Raw genomic sequence first — 21,158 nt, 5'->3', positions numbered from 1 at the left:
ACATTAAAGGCCAAAGATATTTGAGTAAGCTATTCAAAATTATAGTGACATCATAATTGAAAGCAAGTGGCCATGCATGAGCATGCATAGTCTGTCTCTCTGTCTCTCTCTTTAAAAAGAAAAATTATATGAATTTGTCTAAAAGAATAGTTCATACACTCCTTCTATCACTGTGTCCTACTTGCTTATCATTGTTATTAATACTAAAATGGAAATCAAGCCATTTTTTCAAGGTAACTCCCATGAGTTGAACTACTTAGTCTATTGATTTAGTTAAATTTAGAGGTAATTAGTAAGTAAAATGTTATTTAAAAAAACAAGAATTAGAAAGGGTGTTTTTTTGCCTTAAACATAACATGCACCCAAAAAGAAATCATTCGGATAATGCTCAACAATGTTAGAAAAAAACCTCATTTCTTTTGTTTTGTTGTCTCTCCTAAATAGCACACTTGCATATATTCATATATGTTTGGGCTTGTACTTTGACAATACATCTATAAGAATATCTCAATTTGTAGTTTCCCAAATTATAAATAATGTTAACACATTACATTTGGAAGCATGCCATCATTTCAAGTTTGCATAGATGCTAATTCCAATACATTTCAAGTTTGCATGACAACACATTACATTCGGAAGCATGATAAGATCATTTTAAGTTAACAACCATGTAACTCATCTAGCCCTTTAAATATAGTAGTCTTCTATTAGGTTGAACTTTGACTTGAGCACCAAAGTTTGAAAAAGTCCTCTTATATTGTTCCTTTTTTTAGATGTGAAAACAAGATCACTATTTTAATTAAGTAAAAATGCCGATTCTATAGAAGTCACATCAAATCATTAACATTATGTCATTGAATGACAAATTCAAACATACTTTTTTGCTTACCTCTTCCTTCAAAGGGTACCTTGCTTTTCACATAATGCCATGTACACATCATTTTTCAAGGTTAAACAAGAGAAATAATTTATGTTATGAATTGGTTTAGTCTCTTTTATATAATACCTTTTTATACATATAATGCCATGTACACATCATTTGTCAAGGTTAAACAAGAGAAATAATTTATGTTATGAATTGATTTAATAGTCTCTTTTATTTCTCTGTGTGTGTGTGCATGTGAAGACCAACAAGATTGTTAGTTGTGCATGACACATTTTGGAAATAATCATCAAAATTCATGTAGCCACCGAGACACTTTAGCCCATGCATTTTCTTATATGAGGGACACAAATGTATACAATGTGATAACTAGTAATTCTTCTTAATAATCCTCATAATGTCATACTTTCCCAAGGATTTACACCATACTGATATGCTTCCAAAATACTTGAGCGAGCAAAATTATCTAGGTGTAAAACTTCACCTACACCCATTCGACAATAAAATCTTAGTTAGAACCAAAGAACCTTATTGGCTCTATAGGCTTTATAAGACCTATCCAATTGTCATCCATATCAAGGGGGAACAATTGTTCTTCAAGATTGAATCAAAGGTTTAAGTAGTATTGCAATACTAGTCAGAGTGTTTCTAAATGAGGAAAAACAATGAAATTGAACCCTTTGTTTAATTATGCCACCAAGTATTAGGGCCAAGTCTCAATAACATATATATGATATTCACTTATCATCAATGGATAATCATAATGGTCATGCATTATTATACAAATCAGACATTTGGTCCACTAGATGATTCACACCAATGTGAGACAAAGGTAGCTAGTTACTCACAAGCGGTTAGTGATTCGAAAATTTTGGTTAGTTTGGACTGCCTTTTGTTTCATAGAAAAGGCATCATATACAATTAACACAAATGTGAGACAAAGTTAACTATGCATAAGGGGTTAGTCGATGGCTAGTTGAAGCTGCTTGGCTACTGCCTGCCGTTGGTCTCTCACGTAAGGCAGCAAATCATATGGATTTTTGTGTGCCCATGCGTTACGTTGGCATTCAAGCCTAGTCAGCCAAGATGACACCTAAGTAATGAACCTAAGCCCATGTGCCTAGGCCAATCCCATGTGCATGTGCATCCTAAGAACACTTTGTTACAAACCATGCCCTCCTAACATGATTTCGTCCTCGAAATCGAAGGGTGGTCGTGGTGCCTAAGAAAAGACATATACAAGTGGCTATGTACAAAAGCCCAAAATCACATCCATGACTAAATGTAAATGTAGCGAAAGACCCATACATGAATCATATGACCCCTAGGGTCAAATGGAAATGATAAAGGGCTCTCGTCAATGATGAGGGTATCTATGCAATCGCCTGGATCGAAAGGAAATTCAAGGCATGAAAAATCCAAGGCAGTGGTCCCACGATAATCTGATGCAAGTGGAGAGAATAAAGAACCACTATTGATGTCAAAGTGAGTTGAGTATCCTCCAAGATCAAAAGAACATGTATGGTATACATCTAGAACCATCAAAGCTGAGGTGGTAGGAGCTCCTGGATTAAAAGGAAAGCTCGACTCCAAAGAAATAGTACCTCCAGGGTTTAAAGGAAAACTCGTAAGCCCATCCTCACCATCACAGTGTAAATATGGCATGAAAGGTATCCATCGAAAAAGCTCAAAACTCCTCGTCAGAATGTCAAATGGTCCTAGCATAAAAGAGCCATCGTGTAGGCCAAGGTTGAGATATGTCGTAGATGCATCTAAATGTCGAGCCACATATCCAAAAACTATGCTCCTCAAGTGGCAAAGAATGCATCCAAAGGAAAATGTCCTGGCTCTAAAGAACATAGGCTCGTGTTGACATCCGTAGGAGCTAAAAGAACATATTGAAAGGTCGGCATCATGCAAGGATAAGAGTGAATCAATGTTGTCATCCCATGTAGCATCACCCAAAATGTCAAAAATAGTTCACTACTTCAATAGGTATATGGACATGAGCCAAACCATGCACTGCCTCCTCATGTGCAAAACCCTCTGTGTGTATGATGATCTAAGGTATTAATATACTCATCAGCATCTTCATAATCATCACTAAAAAATGAAGAGATATCCTCATATGAAAGATAAATGGTATCATCTCCTAAGTCATCATCTATGACATCTCCAAGGCCTCCAAGGTCATCCTCATAAACATGGTCTATCTCCATCAACGATGCCCCTGTGTGACCTATATCCCATGATCTAATAATATAGGATCTAAGGAGATGTCTAAATCAAATGCAAAGCTCTCTAGATTCATATGCATAATCCTATCTCTCACATGAAGCCTCACCTCAACAAAATCATCACTGTGCTCATGTGCAATGCCTGACTGCCCAAGTATATGCATTATACCCACGTAAATGTTGCCAGGTATTCTATAAGAGCTATGAGAACTAGGAGTAGAGAAAGAATCATAGATATCACCCTAAATAGAGGATCTAAAAGACTAATATGCCTCATCTAGCACTAGAAACTTAGGTCTATGCTCCTCATGCACTATCGTATGCTCATCAACATGTGAAGTATCATCATCCCGAATCTCACACACGGAATCAACATAGGTATGTGGGTATGATACATCATCATCATCTAAGCCGATGTCGATGAAGTATACATCCTCAGAAACATAATCATGAATACTCAAGAATGTGGGACACTTAAATAAGTGACCATAGGAGTCATCCCAACTGAGAAAAACTAATCCATTTGCCTCCAAGAAATATCTCAATGACAAACAGTCAAAGGATCATGGAATGTGCTAATCTGTATCATCCCATAGATGACGGACATGTATAGACAATAAACTCTGCAACTCCATCCTCCATCTATGGCCTAAATGAACTATCTTCTTATCACGTGAAATAGATGATGAAGGATCCAATGGTCGAAGTTTGGATGTCTCAAACGTATGCACAAAGTCAGCAAAAGTGATGTATAATATGATCATGTCGGGTAACCCATGGTATTGCGTACGAAGAATCCCAACTGAGAATCTAGCATCACACATGCATCCCCAATCATCAAGAGTTACAAAATGATGTCGTCACCGAAGAAAACAAGGCCCATGGCGAGTAGTAGAGGGGTAATGATAATAAACCATGGCTACACGTGAACACTACGTACGTGATGCTCAAAGCATGTGGACAGGGCTACAATGCACAATGAACTCACACCGTGTGCAAATGTGCCCAAACTAACCAATGTGTGTGAAAAGAATACTATGCACCCAAACGTGCGAATAACACCGCCCACAATATGCTAATGCGTGTGAACATGCCCCATAAAGGCCCAAAGCATGTGAACACCTCACAGAAATGTGCTCGTGTATGAACAAGTCTCACAATGTGTAAAAGCGTATGAAAAAACCCCCAACAAATCCAAAAAATGTGTGAACACACTGCCCGAATGCTAAATGTATAAATCACTCATAAATGTGCCAAGTGTATGAAGCAAGCCCACCATGTGCCAAAATACTGAGTAGCGCCATATTTTGCAAGACGTGTGAATAAGCCCAAACCACTTCAAAAGCATGTAAATGTTTCCCTAAACTTCAAAAGCATGTAAATGTTTCCCTAAAGTTCAAATATGTTACGAATATGTAAGGCTGGACAAATGTGGATGGGCATTGTGAAAATATGGACAAAATAATAGGAAGGATGTGTGGAGTGTGGATGGGTCAAAAGGGCTTAAGTGTGAAAAGTTAAAACCCTGAAGTGGAGTGTGGAGATGGGCATTGTGAAAATATGGACAAAATAATGGGAAGGATGTGTGGAGTGTGGATGGGTCAAAAGGGCTTAAGTGTGAAAAGTTAAAACCCTGAAGTTGTGGTAATAGTAAATAAACTTTTGCCTCTCTTCATCTTCTCCTGTCACTCACGTTTGATACCATACTCAGTGTTCCTCCCTAGGACACTCTACTCATGAAGTCGATGAAGCCTAGAGATTGAAGATATGGCCAGACTGTGGCGCACCTTGCTTGTAGTTGATGCTTGCAACTTCACTCAACTGCAAATGAAATGCAGTCATGGTGCAAATGCAAAGACCGTAGAAGGGCTACGCTCATTCTCTTGCAAGCTGTTGGTGTCTATAGTGATTTTGCCTACTCCTTCTACACACGTTTGCTTGCACTTCAAGCTTTCTTGTTGCAAAGGTCGTAGAAGAAACTGCTTGCAAGGTCGTAGAAGAAATTGCTTACAAAAGGCTTGACTCGAAGCACTGCATTTACGTTGTTGAAATGTGTTAAAATGTTGTAATCCAGGGTATGTGCTTGTAAACAGTATTTTTCTCAACACTTTTCTTGCTTCCTTAACTTGTGATACATCAAGATTATACTAATATGTGTAGATTTATACTAATATGTGTAGATTTATACTACTCCAATAGATTTGTAATCTTTGTCCAACTTTTTTACAAGAAAGTGACAAGATTAGAAAGATTTGATCAAGAATCATTTACTGTTCTATTCTGTATCAAGATTTGATCAACACAATAAACTTTGCATAATCTGTAAACTTCTTTGTTCTGCACTATAGATTTGCAAAACAGAATTGTACTCTGCACTGTTAGCTTCAATTTCGTTCTTGAATCTGCACACAGTAAGCTGTATTTTGTACACTTCTTGAAATTGCAACAAGCTTCTGTACCCTTCTTGAAAGTGCACTATGATTCTACACTTTCTTGAAAATTTGTACCTACACACATAAAATCTTGAAATCTATAGCAGTTTTGCACAACTCTGCACTGTAACCTTGATTCTCTGCACATCAATCTTCTTCTTGCAATATTTCTCCAAGAATTTAAATATTAGGCAATCTAGGGTTTGATGTTGTAGATTTAGAATTAGCCACTTCTGCGTGCTGTTGCGTAGACTCAAATATGGAGAATCTACATTAGCTTCTCACCTGTTGATGCCATGTCATCTTTAGATCTACTGATGCCATGTCATGTTTCTGTATGCTGATGCCACATCATCTTCCGTTCTGTTGATGCCACATCATCTTCTGACTTGCTTTGATGCCGGTGCATCATCTTCAAGCCGTTGAAGTTAGCTATCCAAAATAGCTGACTGAATCTATTGTTTGAAATAGCTATCGGAGCTAGCTGTCTGAAATAGCTATCGAAGTGAGCTTTGTGAATTGGCTAATGGAATCAGTTGTCTGATCTATCGAAGGTAGCTATTTGAACTAGCTATCGGAGCCAGCTGCTTGAATTAGCTATTGAAATCAGCTTCTTGAATTGGCTTATGGAATCAATCATCTAAACTAGCCATTAGAGTTAGCCATTTGAGTCGACTTGCTACTGAAAATCTATTGACCTACTACTACTGACAAGTCCTCGATCTACTAGTGTCAGCCTACTACTACCGCTGAGACTGCTGAGACAACCAGTGACTTGCTGCTACAAACCACTGACTTGGTGTTGATAGTCATTGCCTGTGCTGCTGCATTTCTCATTCCATAATCGGAATTCAGTGTGTTTGGTCTAGTTTACTTACTTGGCCCGGTTTACTTATTTGATCGGGTTTACTTTCTTGGCTAGGTTTACTATAATCAGAATTAGCTTTTGAAGTAATCTGTTATCGAAGTCAGCTCCATAATCGAAATTCAGTGTTTGGCCTAGTTTAGTTACTTGGCCCGGTTTATTTATTTGATCGGGTTTACTTACTACTGGCTAGGTTTACTATAATCAGAATTAGCTTTTGAAGTCATCTGTTATCGGAGTCAGCTCCAACTGTCAGAATTCAAAGAAAAATCAGCTGATTTTGCTGACTCAATGGCATCCAACTTGATCAGCCTACACTTGGAGGGAGCTAAAAAAACTCAATATAGTACAAGCCATGCAACATGGAAGCTAAAGATGGAGTCACCATTATTCTTCCAATATTGTTGGGAGATGGTTTGTATGGAGAGACCAACTGATCTAACTACTCAAGCCCTAGCCAAATGGGACAAGAAGGCCATGTTTTCTGTCCACATGATAAAGCTGAGTGTGAAGGATGACATCCTTAGCCATTTGAGGGAGGTGTTGACTCCCAAAACATCTTGGGACAATCTGAAGAAGGTGTATGAGTCTAAAGAGCTTCTAGACAAATTGCCTTAAGAGCTGAACTCACAAATGAAACAAGGAAGCCCAATGAGAATGATAAAAACTTTATCAAGCAAGTGAAAGAACTACATCAGCTAATAGATGCGGGACGTAAGATGTCTGACAACAATCTTGCTATAATCTCATCCATGGAATGAAGGTAGGCTAGGAAGGTCTTGTTCAAGGCCTCATCATTTCTGAGGGAAAAACCCTCACTTGATGAAATGGAGAAGATCCTTAGGGATGAGGATCAAAGATAAGCAACCATGAAGAACATCCAGTAGTAGCAAAGCCCTCTTCATAACAAGAGGCAAAGGAAGATCAAATAATCAAAGAGAAAGAGGAAGACATAACAACTACCACCCAACAACAACAACAATGATCAAGGTACTCATGAATATACTTATTCTTCTAATGGAAGAGGTGACTATTTCTCTAGAGGCAGAACTTCCTATAACTCCATTCAATGTTATTATTATAAAAAATATGGACATTTTGAGAAAGATTATAGGAAAAGCAAGTTGATTTGAAGGGGAAATTAGTCAGCTATATTGAAGATGGAATCTCTCAAATCTTCACAATGCGAACACTTTTCTCTCTATTGAAGAGATCAAAGAGGCCAATCATGTAGACCATGGCACCAAGCAGGAACCATGGTGCATTGATAGTGGGCAAGTTCCCATATGACTTCTCATGCTAACTACTTTTCTAAATTGGATTCTACTCATGATGGTTTTATTGACACTACCGGCCCATAACACTCCTAATTCCATCACAGGTAAAGGAGAAGTTTTCCTTGAGCTGAACACAGGGGAAAGGAAGTAGCTTAGAGATGTCCTCTTGGGGCATTCACTCACAAAGAACTTGCTCTTAGTTGGAGCCATGGTGGATAAAGGCTTCAAAGTGGAATTTGAAGGTAAGCAATGCTTAATCAGAGATCCTTAACACAGCTACAAGGCCCTCAGGTCAAAAAATGAAGGAGAGTACCTCTCAAAAGACTTTAGTAAATACCTTCTTAAGCATGGTATAAGAAGGAAACTGACCTAAAGGTATACTCCTCAGCAAAATGGAGTTGCCTAAGAGGAAGAATAAAGTCATGTTTGAGTTAGCCAATTGTATGCTTAAGGAGAAGAACCTCTCCAACATCTACTAGGATGAAGCTATCAGCACAACATGCTAAAACTGATGAATAGATCCCCAACTGAAGAACTCCAAGGTATCACCCCTCTATGAATATTTTCATTGATTGAAGCCTTAGGTACATCATCTCAAAATATTTAACTGTTTAGCCTTTTATTATATTCTAGATGCAAATAGGAAGAAGCTTGATGACAAGTCAAGAAAGTGTGTGTTTGTTGGATATAGTAGTGAGCATAAGGCTTACAAACTCTATGATCCAATAAAAAAGGAAAAATTTGTGCCAAGAGATGTGATATTTGATGAGGCTGCTAGCTGGACATTTAGCTCATCCATCAGATATGCAGACGCCCTGCCCCTTCTTTGTCAGCTACCCCTCAAAGGGGAGATAGCACCTTTGGAGGACTCCATTAAAGAATTGAAGAGGTCTACCAGTAGAGACAAAAGGTAGCCCCAAAGGTTAACATATCATAGAGGTAATAATTTAGACTTTGAACAAACGAATCATGCTCTCTTAACATCATTGATGTAACATGATGAACCCCTCTTTTATGAGGATGCATGTGATAAGAAAGAATGGACAAATGCAATTGTTGACACAGAGATGACTGCATTACACAAGATTCACACTTGGGATCTATGTGAATTGCTTCCACCCACTAAGAAAGCAATAGGCTGCAAATGGATCTACAAACTAAAGTACAAAAAGGAAGGAAATATAGAAAGGTAGAAAGCAAGACTTGTGGCTAAAGGTTTTGCTAAAAAAGGGGTTGATTATGAAGAGACCTTTGCACCAATGCCAAGATGAATTCCATCACGTTAGTCCTTTATCTAGCCTCTCTTCATAAGTGGAAATTGTGGCAAATGGCTATGGCCATCTTGAGGAAGAAGTCTACATGCAGCAACTTGCAGGTTATGTCAAAGGAGGAACAAATCATCTTGTTTGCAAGCTATAGAAGAGATTGTATGGTCTAAAACAAGCTCTAAGAGCCTGGTGTGGCAGAATTGATGAGCATTGCAAAGCTCAAGGTTTCCAAAATAGTAATGTAGATTATACTCTCTACCACATGGTGAAAGGGAAAGGAATCGTTCTTGTTATTCTATATGTTGATGATTAGATTTTGACATAAAGTAATGAAGCCATGGTTGTAGCTGCTGTCGAATACAAACTCTTAGCTGATTTTGAGATGGACCTTGGATACCTATACTATATTCTTGGGATTAAAGTAGCCAGGACCACAACAAGCGGTATCTTTATCTCCTCTCAGCAAAAGTACCTGTAGACTATCCTCAAGAAGTTTGATATGGAGACCTGCAAGCTAGTGTCTACACCAATGGAATCCACTATGAAGCTAACAAAGGATGAAACAAGTCATCCTTCTGATACTACTTTGTACAGAAAACTCATTAGTTCTCTCATTTCCTTGACTATAACTAGGCCTAACCTCTGTTTTGTAGTAAGTAGTCTTGATTAGTTTATGTAGAACCCTGAATTATCTCATTAGATTGCAGCCAAAAGAGTGCTCAGATACTTGAAAGGCACTTTGTATTGGGGTATCTTGTGTGCAAGTGACACATTAAGTCTGCATGAATTTAGTGATTCTAACTATGCAGCCTGTCCTGATGGACATAAGAATCATTAGTGAAAATGCAGTCTTTCTTGGTGAAGGAGACATTTCATGGTGTTCTAAGAAGCAGAATACAATCTATCTGTCATCCATGAAGAGCCTTAACCACCTCAACCTGTGAAGCTATATGGCTGAAAAGATGTTTGCCAAAACTTGGCCTTTATGGAGTTGATGGTCCTACTCCTATTCTTTGTGATAACATATTAGATGAAGCCTTAGCCAAGAATCCAATAATGCATCAGAGTATTAAGCATATTGAATCTAGAGAACATTTCATTAGGGAGAAGTTACACTCAGATGACATATAGTGTTGTAGCATTGCAATACTAAAGAGAATGTTGTAGACATCTTCACTAAAGACCTATGCAAAGGGCTCTTTTTCAAGCATAGAGTAGGACTTAACATGATGGAGCTTCCCTTAAGGGAAGGTGTTTGAAGAGTAAGGGAAGGATCCATAGTTGCTCCATGCTTGGAGCAAAGAAAGGCTCAATAGTCTTCTGCATAATAACATGTTTTAGATTTTTTAGATTTTTATTTTGTAGGTCTGAGTTAGATCTGTTAGAAGATGTCAATAGCTGACTGAATCAGCTACTACTGGCGTCAGCTTTTGACCTGCGGAGTTTGTCAGAGTCAGCTATTTAAATCAGTTGACTAAATCAGCCTATCAAAGTCAGCTAACTAAATCAATTGACTGAATTAGCTATCGAAGTCAGCTAACTGAATCAGTATGTTGGAGTTAGCTTGTGATCTACGGAGTAAGCTGTCCGAACAAAGGAGTTAGCTTGTGATCTACGGAGTAAGCTGTCCGAACAAAGGTTCATAGATGTTGCTGATCTTGAGGGAAGATGTTAAAAGATGCAATATTCACACCATTTCTAAGGTTTACAAATCCTTGGAAAATGCACGCACGTATTTGGTGAAAAGTACTACATCAAAGGAAAAATTACAAGTTGTAGTCTTCTTAGGAGATGGTTCTACAGAGCTGATCTAACTGCTGCCAAGATTTAGTTGACATGAAGCTGCAGAATTACTGGTTGCATCTACCTAATTATCGGTGGCAAGATTACGAAGATGAAGCCACAATCATGACTCGTCTATCGGACCATTACTCGTCGGGCAACAAGCTATTCACCTACCTAGATCATTATATAAGTGTGTCTTATATGCGATTGGCCCGATAGTGAACAAGATAGTGAACAAGATAGTGAATAAAAGCCACCTGCTGAGTGTGTAGCCTAAACCTAATACTCACTTCACTATATAAATTGTCAGATTTGAGCTGATTGAGCTCCTTATCACTCATTAGGATAGGGTTTTGGGGATTAGCCCATCTAGATTAGAGTCAGAACTTTTCTTTCTTGTACCTCATCCAATTTAGTAATATAAACAGTGCTGATTTGGTTTGAACTTGTTCATTCAGTCTGATTACTGGTCATTGTGTCACAATTTTTTATCCCCACACCATTTTAAAAATATAGACCTATATAGTCTTGCTCTTGCTAATCCTCTTGCTAATCCCTCTCTCTAATGCATGCTAGTTAGTGTGTGTAAGTGAAGTGAGGTGAGAGGAGGGATGCGTACGCGTAGTGCAACGTGGTGGTGTGCAGTGGAATTACTTCTCAAGGAGTTGTAGAGCTTGGAGACCCCAAGGGTTACAAGCTCGGCCCCATTGGAAAGATCTTCACGACAGTTGTGGTTCACCAGGTAATCTCTAAGCTCGAGGTCTCCAAGCTCGTCACACCACTTGAGACTAGCTTCAAGGTCTCAAAGTTTTTGAGCTTTCTCCTCCTTTGTCTTTCTCCATGCTAGTGTCCTTTGTTCTATATCTACTTACTTGTGCCCTTAATCTCGTAATTTCAATCTCATTTTCCTCCAATTTCTTTCTAAGGGCCTTGCAATCTTCTATTGAACGAAGGAGTTTAGCTGCTTGGTGAATAATGTCTTTCACCATCTGCATAAGTAGCAATATATTTGCAATATCCTAGAAATCCATTGACTCCATCTCCTGTAAAATGTAATAGAGTAGTTAGGTTTGAGGGGAAGTGGTCATAAGGTTGATAGGGTAAATTTATCCATCACACCAAAGATCTATGTGCTGCAACCCTACCATTCTCATGTTTTCCTTAACGTTTGATGAGAGGATTGCATAGTTTTTTCTGCACTTTTGAATGGGCTCATAGTCCCTATCAAGATCAATGTGTAGATGATACTTTTTCTTTTTATCTTCTTCACTAATCTAGTTAATTGAAGGGTTACTTGCATTGTAACCCTCCATTGGTTACATGTAAAGATGAAAGAGGGTGTATGGAAGCGGTTTATTATTTGAATTTCAATTATACCGCCACAATGCTTCATTAAAGAGGAAAATCTTAGTGAAGAAGATTCGAAAATAAGATTGTAGTCTCCTAAATATCAGAATGTAAGGTTATGGACAAGCTCGCAGTCTTATTCATAAAATAAGGTCATGACAAGCTTGCTGCCCTTCTTATATATCAAAATGGTAATTTGGAATAACATATACATTTTGATATTCAGATATTTTGGTATTTTTTAAGTTTCCTCTAGTGAGAGAAATTAGAAATTAGTGAATTTCTTACAAGGCCCTCCAAGTGACCTCCAAAATGTCATAATGATCCTTTTGTATTCACAATTGCTTAATCCTCTACAAATAGTTGTTTGCAAAGAGAGATCCTTTGGAATGGACTATGGAGTGCAAGGAGGTTTTCCTTCATGGAAGTTTGTCTCAGCAGTTTATGGCTCCTAATTGGGAAAATGAATTTTATGTAAACCCCTTGGTTGTGGATGCTATTAGGGTTGTAGATCTTCAACAAGGGAAGGGAACTCAATATATGAGGGCAATCTATTATGCTAGCAGAATTAAGATAAAGGAAGAGTGGAGTTACACTGAGGTGGAATTGATGATGGTGATTGTGGTGTTTGCATGTAGGAAATTCAGATCTTATCTCCTTTCAAAACTATTCACTTTCCTTACTAGTTACTCTCTTTTACCTCAGTTTGATTAATAATGCAAATATTTCTCTAAAAGGTTGATGAAATGGATAATGGAGCTACAAGAGTTTCAATTTTAATTTTTGATTGGAGAGTCCACTAGAGCTTCATTTTTTATTGAAGAGGCACATAATATGGCTTAAGAGGGTACAAATACAGTTAAAGGAAAAGACAATTTAAAATTTAAGTATATTATTAGAATTTTAAATTTGCAACAAACAAATGCTAGTAAGTGTTAACGACCTCTTGCCCACCATCGACCACTTCCTCCTGCCCTCCCAATCCCCCCTTTCTCCCTCTTTTTGTGCATTTGGGATTCACTTTTCTCAACTATGCACATGTGCAAGCCTCTCTACGTTGTACGTAAGCAATCGCTCTTTTTGTGCATTTGGGATTCACTTTTTGTGCATTTGGGATTCACTTTTCTCAGCTATGCACATGTGTAAGCCTCTCTACGTTGTACATAAGCAATCACTTTTGTGAAGGTCTGAATCTCTATAACCCTCTCTTGTTGAGTGTTACTCATGGATACGATTTATGTAGCTACATATATGACTCCCAAAGGTATGCATATTTTAATTACATGATTACTAGGGAGTTATGGTGGATACTTAGAGGAAATATTGACTCTTTTAAAAATGGTTATGTATTGGCACATGGAAATTGAGACATCTCCATCATCACAACAACTGCACCAAGGTAAAACCTGTGAAACTACTACAAATATGGGTATTTCTTAAGAACTTGTAGCAGCAGAAGAATGTAACCATGAGGCTTCTACATCTAAAAGGAATACTTTGAGAGCATATTGGTGGGTAGAACACAAACAAAAGCAACAAGAAAGATTTAACAATACGGTGACTCAAGAAAACGGTGTGGTATATGCAAAAAGAAGATGTAAGAGATGTCAAGCTATGGTGCAATGCTTTGATCAAGAGGCTATGGGAATGGACTCAAGTATTCAAAATGAGATTTTCCAGCAACTTCTTCGTCAACCCTTGATTTGCAAGTATGTATAATAAAGCTTCAAAAATTGAAGCTATAATTCTCAGTAATGTTCGCAACACCTTGAACCATCTGAAGGTACCAAGGTCGTCAGCTGAGCTTTCATGAAGAAATCAGCCCTCATGATGGTGGTGAAAGGTACTGAAGCACATGAGTCTTCCACATTAGGAAAAATTTGGACTCACTTTTGGGCCTTTTAAGCTCTTTGAGATTCTAGGGAATATTCCATAAGGACCAATGAGGGTGAGGCTTCCGTTTACAAAACTTTTGAGGTTACTTTTTGGTGGGGAGGCCATAACTTGAGCATAAAAACTCCAAATTTGTCGGAGGTTGGTGCGTTAGAATCCTCTCATCAAGATCTTTCCAACGATATGTTACATGATATAGTTTTGAGGTACTATGCCTCAAGATTGAACTAAAGGAGGGTGTAAAGCCAGTGTTTCAAAACTTGAGAAGGTTGGGACAAGAATAGATTCAAGTACTCAAAGAAGAGGTACATGAACATCTAAAAGTTGGCTTTATCTATCAAGTTAAAAACTAAGACTGGGGTAACCCAATTGTGATCAAACCCAAGAAGGATGGAAGTGTTGAGAAATGTGGAGCCAAAGAGCACAAGGAAAGTATGGAGTGAGTGTGAGAAGGCATATCACCAAGTGAGAATTATCCCACATGCAAGAGAAAAGCTAAGTTGTACTCTCCTCATATAAAAGGAGGAGATTTCAAGCAATGGAATCCAAGCACAATATCTCAAGTCGTTTTATGAGTAGAAGTTTCCATCTTGTAACCTAACTAAACTTGAGTCTAAGCTTAATTAAAAGACACTCATCACAATCATTCTCCTTCATTTCTATCCACCTTAGATTAGCCATGTCATTAGAATAGTTTAGCATTGTGATTAGAGGAGGACTATTTTATCATTAGGTAGATGTCTTGTCATTAGGAGAGCTTGATCCATGTTTTCAAGAGGAAGGTGGCGAGTGTGTGTGGATTACAAACCATTGAATACAACTACAAAAAGGAATCATTACCCTTTGCCTTTTCTTGATGATATTTTGGATAAAGTTGGAGGGCATGAGAGATACAGCATCTGTGATGGATATTTTGGATACTTTCAGATAGCCATTGCACCTTAAGACCAAGATAAGACAACCTTCATCACACCCTAGGGTTGTTTTTGTTACACGGTTATGCCGTTTCGTTTAACAAACGCTCCTTCTTGGTACCAACAAAGCAGATGAAGTACTTGCACCATTCTTAGATCACTTTGTCAAAGTTTTCTTAGATGACATTTGTATTTTCAGTTTAAGGAGTGAACATTGCAATAAGCCAAAGCAAGTATTCTACAAGTTGGATTCAAGGGGTGGGCATATTGGACAACCAAGGATTAAGCTTCTCGGGCATGTGGTGTCCCAAAATGGGATAGTACTAGATCCAGATAAGGTCAATTCTCTCATTCTATTATCTTCTCCTACTTCTATAAAGAAGCTACATACTTTCATTCAAAAAGTAAAATGTATGTCAAGGTTCATTCTTTTGTTGTCTCAATTTCTATATCCACTTCAGTAAGTAATAAAAAAGGATCCTCTTTAGCGGGATGAGGAATGTGAAGAAGTGTTTGGCAAGGTCAAAGAAGTATTGGGAGATATTTCAAATGTGAAATCTCCTGAGCTCGACAAGCCATTTTATGTTAATCTTTCTATTAGGTTAGATGCAATAGGGGATATTCTCTTGCCAACAAGGGAATGAGTCCAGGTATATGAGACCAGTTTATTATGTAAGTAGAGTGAAAAATGAAGTGAAGAGGAGGCATACAAAGGCAAATCTTATGTTGTCAAGATTAGTTTATGCTTGCAAGAGGTTCAGAACATACTTGCTACACCCAAACCCTTTATAGTCTTAACTAGTTATACTCTCTTACCACCACAACTTATCACAATGCTAACTTGTTAAGAAGTATGATGAAGTGGATAGTTGAGTTGCAGGAATTCGACTTCACATTCTTGGTTGAGGAGTCCACACAAGCCTCTTTAGTTGATTTACTCACATACAAAGAGGGGACAATCTTGGTAAAAGAAGTGGAGAAGCAAAGAAAAAGTATAGAAGACCAGCAACCTTCTAATGCTCATGTACTTTTTTTAATGGATCTTTCAAGAAGAGTTTGAACCAAGCCACTGGAGGGATACTGATTTTTGATCCACAAGGAAAGGAAATGTAAAGAAACGGGCTTCATCTAGATTCCAAAAGCAACAATGAAGTGGAATATTCAGCTTTATGCCAGAGATTAACGGTATGCCTTAGCCTTGGAATCAAAAGGATTGTAATAAAAGGAGATGCTTTGTTGTAGTTAAGCAGGTGTTAGGAGTGTGGAGGAGGACCAAGAATGTTTATCTCAAGGCTTGGGTAGGGCAAGTGAAGAGGTTACTTGGATGTTTTGAAGCTTGGATCATCTAGCATATAGACAGGGAATGGAATCATGAAGAAGCTCAAAATGCAATTATGGCCGTTTATATGTATGGTATGCATGGGCCATGTGAATACTCACGTATTCAAAAGCTTAAAAGTTTAGCCTTTAAACTTTAAAAAAAGCAGATTATAAGAATGGAAGCCGATGGTTGGTGAAGATGGTGCATGCAAAGTAGGGGGAATCATACATGTCGGCAAGCATCAATGGATGGTGAAGACGAGATCAAATTAGGACAGTGTGGGCACTTGTACGGATAATGGGCTACCCGTGAACAAAAGAAGTGGTGGGGAGGCGATTGGGGGACAAACATGCAGTGATGGAGGGAGAAGAGAAGATTAAATCGTGATGGCACAGCATCCTTACCACAAACATTGTTGAACACATGGAGGAAAGATGACAAACAAGCATGCAAGAATAAAGTTAAACAACCATGAGGCCGTGAATGCATGACATGCTCGGGGGGTTCACCTCAAAAAAATTTAGTGTACCATGTGCGATCAAAAGGAGGGGTATTTTAATTCAAATTATGAAAAAATTTTAACAGGATTACAATAACAGGAGGGGTATTTTAATTCAACTTCAAAAAAAAATCTTTAGTTCATAAGTAAAGAGGGGTGGTTTTATTGGGGGAAAAATTTTAGTTAAGGGATTTTTTAAATGCCCCTTGAACGCACGTGATACATATGATTTTTTAGAAGTGCACCCCCCGAGATCACATGTTACAAAAGATAAGGTGGGAAATCGACGATGGAAGGCCGGTTGGAAGCTATAAAATGACTTTTTGGGAAGAGAAGATTAGAGACGGACTTAAAGTCTTCCACGTCTCATTATATGTGTGATGACGATCCCTGCGACGAGGGGTTGTTTTATTGAATTGTTTCTTTGAATATGATATGTGTGTAGGCTATTGGTTCACCTACAATAATCGATATTGGAAGGGTCATCTTTGAGGTGAAGAGGAGAAGAGTGGAGGAAGGTAGTGGTTACTCCAGGCCACCTCAGGTTTTGGCTATTGAGAGAGAGAGAGAGAGAGAGAGAGGCCATCTCAGAGGTTGCAGCTGTTGTTGAGAGAATCTCTCTCTCATCTTTGAGTGATTCTTACACGCTTTGAAACCTGAAGCCAGAGGGAGGTTCGTGACAACTCATACAAAGGAGGAGTTGAATCTTCATTTAATTGGCCTCTAACGTGGTTGTGCAAACAATGCGCAAGTGTTTTGCCAGAAGGAGGAGCACCAGCTATCACCTTTGTGTCATTAACGCCTCTTATTTTCTCTCTTGTGTGCTTTGATTGAATCATGAGTTTATCCTTAGTGGTGGTTGGTGCTAAAATCGAACAAGTCATATGTATTAGATTCCCATTTTTAGCAGTGTTGTCTTGTCACATTGAATATGAGTGGTTCATCCTATTGCGTGTGCCTGATATGATGTGATTCACCCAAATCGATTCCAACTCACCCAAGATTTTTTACCACATGGAAAATCTATGATGAGGAGGATACTATACGAATCTCTTCCTATTGTAATAATCTGATTTCGTAATCCTTCTTCGCAATAAAATTATTTCCTTTAAAAAAAATTTCCAGTATTGTAGTGGCTCATGCATGTATTATCTTCAATATAGTTTGGGTCGAGTTGAATTAAGTGGTGGTGTTTTTATCTTATGAATGGAGAGAAGAGAATCACGCTATAGAGAATCTTGGTGCTAACCCAATTTAAATAACAACGTTACGCTGGACTCACGCAAGAATTTCACTCGCCTACTCTGAGGAGGGCATCCGCTCAACTCATGGCGCGATCCCGGATTTTCCCCACACAAGGCTTTTCTAACCTTTCCCGGGAGCTACTCACATCCACGATAGACTGCATGCAAAGACAGCAGGAGCAAGTCACTGTCGCCCACACCAACAAATGCTCATTGCCAAGGCTAACCAGCAAACCCAAGAAACTCTCCCACCAAGCTAGGCTCGCCAACCAACAACTCCATGCGGCCTTGGAGGACCGCGATAGGGAACCCTTGCCATTACCCATGCCACTGTCAGTGAGCTCCAGCAACAACAACTACAGGCTGCCCAAGAGGTTGATCAGCACGTCAACCATGCATGCCCTCGCCCTTTCCTCAACAAAGCGAACCATCTCCAGTAGAGAGCTGCTCGGATGGAGGACAAAAGAAACCACATCCGCCTCTCCTTTAGCAAATACAGAGAAGTGGCATAAGACACCCTTCGCCAGAGGACCTTTAGCTGCAAACCATAGAGGCCTGCGCCACTCTCCTTTATCGCGCACCAACTCCCTTGTCATCGCTAAGTGATCTGAAGGCAAATAATCGCGCACCAACTCCCTTGTCATCGCTAAGTGATCTGAAGGCTCAAGGGATCACCACCGCAGTCCCACAACACCCTCGTGCACCACTCTGCAACACCAACTCCCACCTAGAATCAGAAGGCTAAATCCCAAAATCAAGCATACTAGCAAGGCCGATGACGGTAGTATTAAGGCTTCCATGGTGGATGGGAAAGTCCACCTTCTCTCATTAAGGCCTTAAACATTAAAACCTCATTTGTACATATGTAGGGTAGCACCTCCGGCTACTATCAATTATACCTACACATATATTTTGGAATGACTGGAAATTCTAAATTTAAAAAAATAAAAGACACCCCCCTCTATCCACACATACACAAACGTGCACTCACTCACACACATATATAACTGTCTCTATCCACACGCACACAACACAGACATACAACCTCCTCTTTCCTTAAAAAAGATTAACCCCCTCTATGCTCCCTTTGAAATTTTTACCTATCTATCCACTCACAAAGAACCCGCACACATACTACCCCCCCCGGGCGGTTCGAAGGTCCTCAGTCCCCTCCTCTGAATTCTCAAAGATCCTTTAACTTTCTTCCTTCAAAAATTTTAATACCTTAATTTTGCACACTCTCCCCCAAGGGCCCTTAACCCTCCCCCCCTCCAAAAAAAAACCCATTTATAATTTAAAAAAAAACTCCCCTTGACTTTTAGTTTTTTAAAATATAATAATAATATTATTAAATATATTAAATATTTAAAAAAACGTGTGTTATGAGCTACGTTGTGCCCATGCTGACCCTCTATCAACCCAAAAGTCACATTGTAGGGCTAGCCTTGGAGCCCAAGCCAAGGGGGTCAGAATCACATGTAGGCCTAGTTGGGGGTGGCCAGGCATGCAAGCAAAGTGCCACAGGTGTGGATGGCAAGGCGAGCATGGGCTGCAGAAGACCGACTAAACCTAGGCCAAGAACGGTGATGTAATGCCAGTGTGATCGACGACATCTGAGGTGCATCTCAAGGGGGAGATTCTAAGCAAAGAGCCCCATCTTTGTTGTGGATCAAACAGGTCGAGCTCTGAAGGCTGCTAGGGCAATACACAACGACCTTTGGCAGATCATGGGCACGAGAGCTCATACGAAGGAGGCCAAATGCGAGGGCCCTGTTGAGAGAAGCTAGACTCTTAGCCCGGGGGATTCACTCTTAGAAAACTAATCATGTGAGTGTACAAAAGGGTTTTTTTTTGAAATGAGGCATAAGCTTATAAGGCAAGGGTAAGGCCATGTATTTAGGTGAATACTAAATCTTAAATTTAAGTTAGGGGAGGGGGCCTGAGGGGGGGAGGGGGGGAGGGGGGATGATTTACAGTGATGATTTCCTAGTACTTAGCCTCTATGTCTTAGTAGCATACATGATGTACTTATGTTTGCTTAATAAGGCTCAAATTAACATACTTTAGTCTAAGAAGAGGGGGTGTGTAAATGCTAGAGAAAAAACATAGATATAAGGAAGGGGGTGACATAGTCATTTTTAAAGGTATCCTTATAAGCTTAAATAGGGGGGTGCTATCATCCTATGAGCATCATATATAGGGGGTTTTCTTGAGGTTCATGCACGTAGGTGATGTCCCTCTTTTGTGAGTGAATCCCTTGGACCTAGCTCAACCCTCATGCACACAAATGTGAGGAATAAGATGACAAGTGCTCACTCGTCAAAAGCAAAAAACCCTAGCATGGCATAGCTAATTTTTTTAACTTACCCATCCATACGTAACCAGTGACCTCCGGGCGTCCATTGTGAACCTAACGGGCCACACCAAATTCAAGTGCCCCGTGGGTCCTTCTCATGCTTTGTCTCGGGGGCTTTACCTAAAAATATGTAAGTATAGCACGTGAATTTAAATGAAGGGGTTTTTTAACTCAAAATTTTAAGGTAAATTTACAGAAATACATTTATAGAAGCGGTTTTTTTAATCGATTTTGAAAAAAAACCCATAAGTCCACAAAGAAAAGGGGGTCATTTTATTCATGAAAAAATGACAAGTAAGGGGGTTTTTAAATACCCTTTGAACGCACGTGATACGGGTTTCTTAGTAGTGCACCCTCCTTGAACGCACGTGATACATAGTAGTATACCCCCGAGGCCTTTGTACTGCTCATTGTTCAGCTCCTAGACATAATGGTCAATTACTAAGGAATATCCTCACCTTTACGAACAAGCGTTCACACTCGATCCACTTAGTCTAAGAGGTGATGTGTACTCCTATGGCACCATGGGTTCCACACTTTTCGGCATTTGGATTGTTTTTTTAAAATAAAATGGAAAGGAGGGAAACACTCTGTCATCCTTCTGTAGCACTCCATTGTTGTTAATACAATGATGAAGCTTAAAGTGGACTTTGGAAGTGGTTTTTTTTAAATATTATAAAGGTGGAAGTTTTGACTTTGGGAAAAAAGAACGGTGTATAGGGAACCTGCTAAGACGTTGAATATTGGATTGACTGTACTGTATCCGAGCTGGCAGGAAGAACATGGAACGAGTCAAACGTGGCAGACGTGCACCTTCGTGGGCCTATGCCACGTGTC

Source organism: Cibotium barometz, chromosome 29, assembly GCF_041138505.1.
Source record: "Cibotium barometz isolate CiBa-2024 chromosome 29, ASM4113850v1, whole genome shotgun sequence".
Classification (NCBI taxonomy): domain Eukaryota; kingdom Viridiplantae; phylum Streptophyta; class Polypodiopsida; order Cyatheales; family Cibotiaceae; genus Cibotium; species Cibotium barometz.
Note: the sequence above shows the minus strand (reverse complement) of the source record.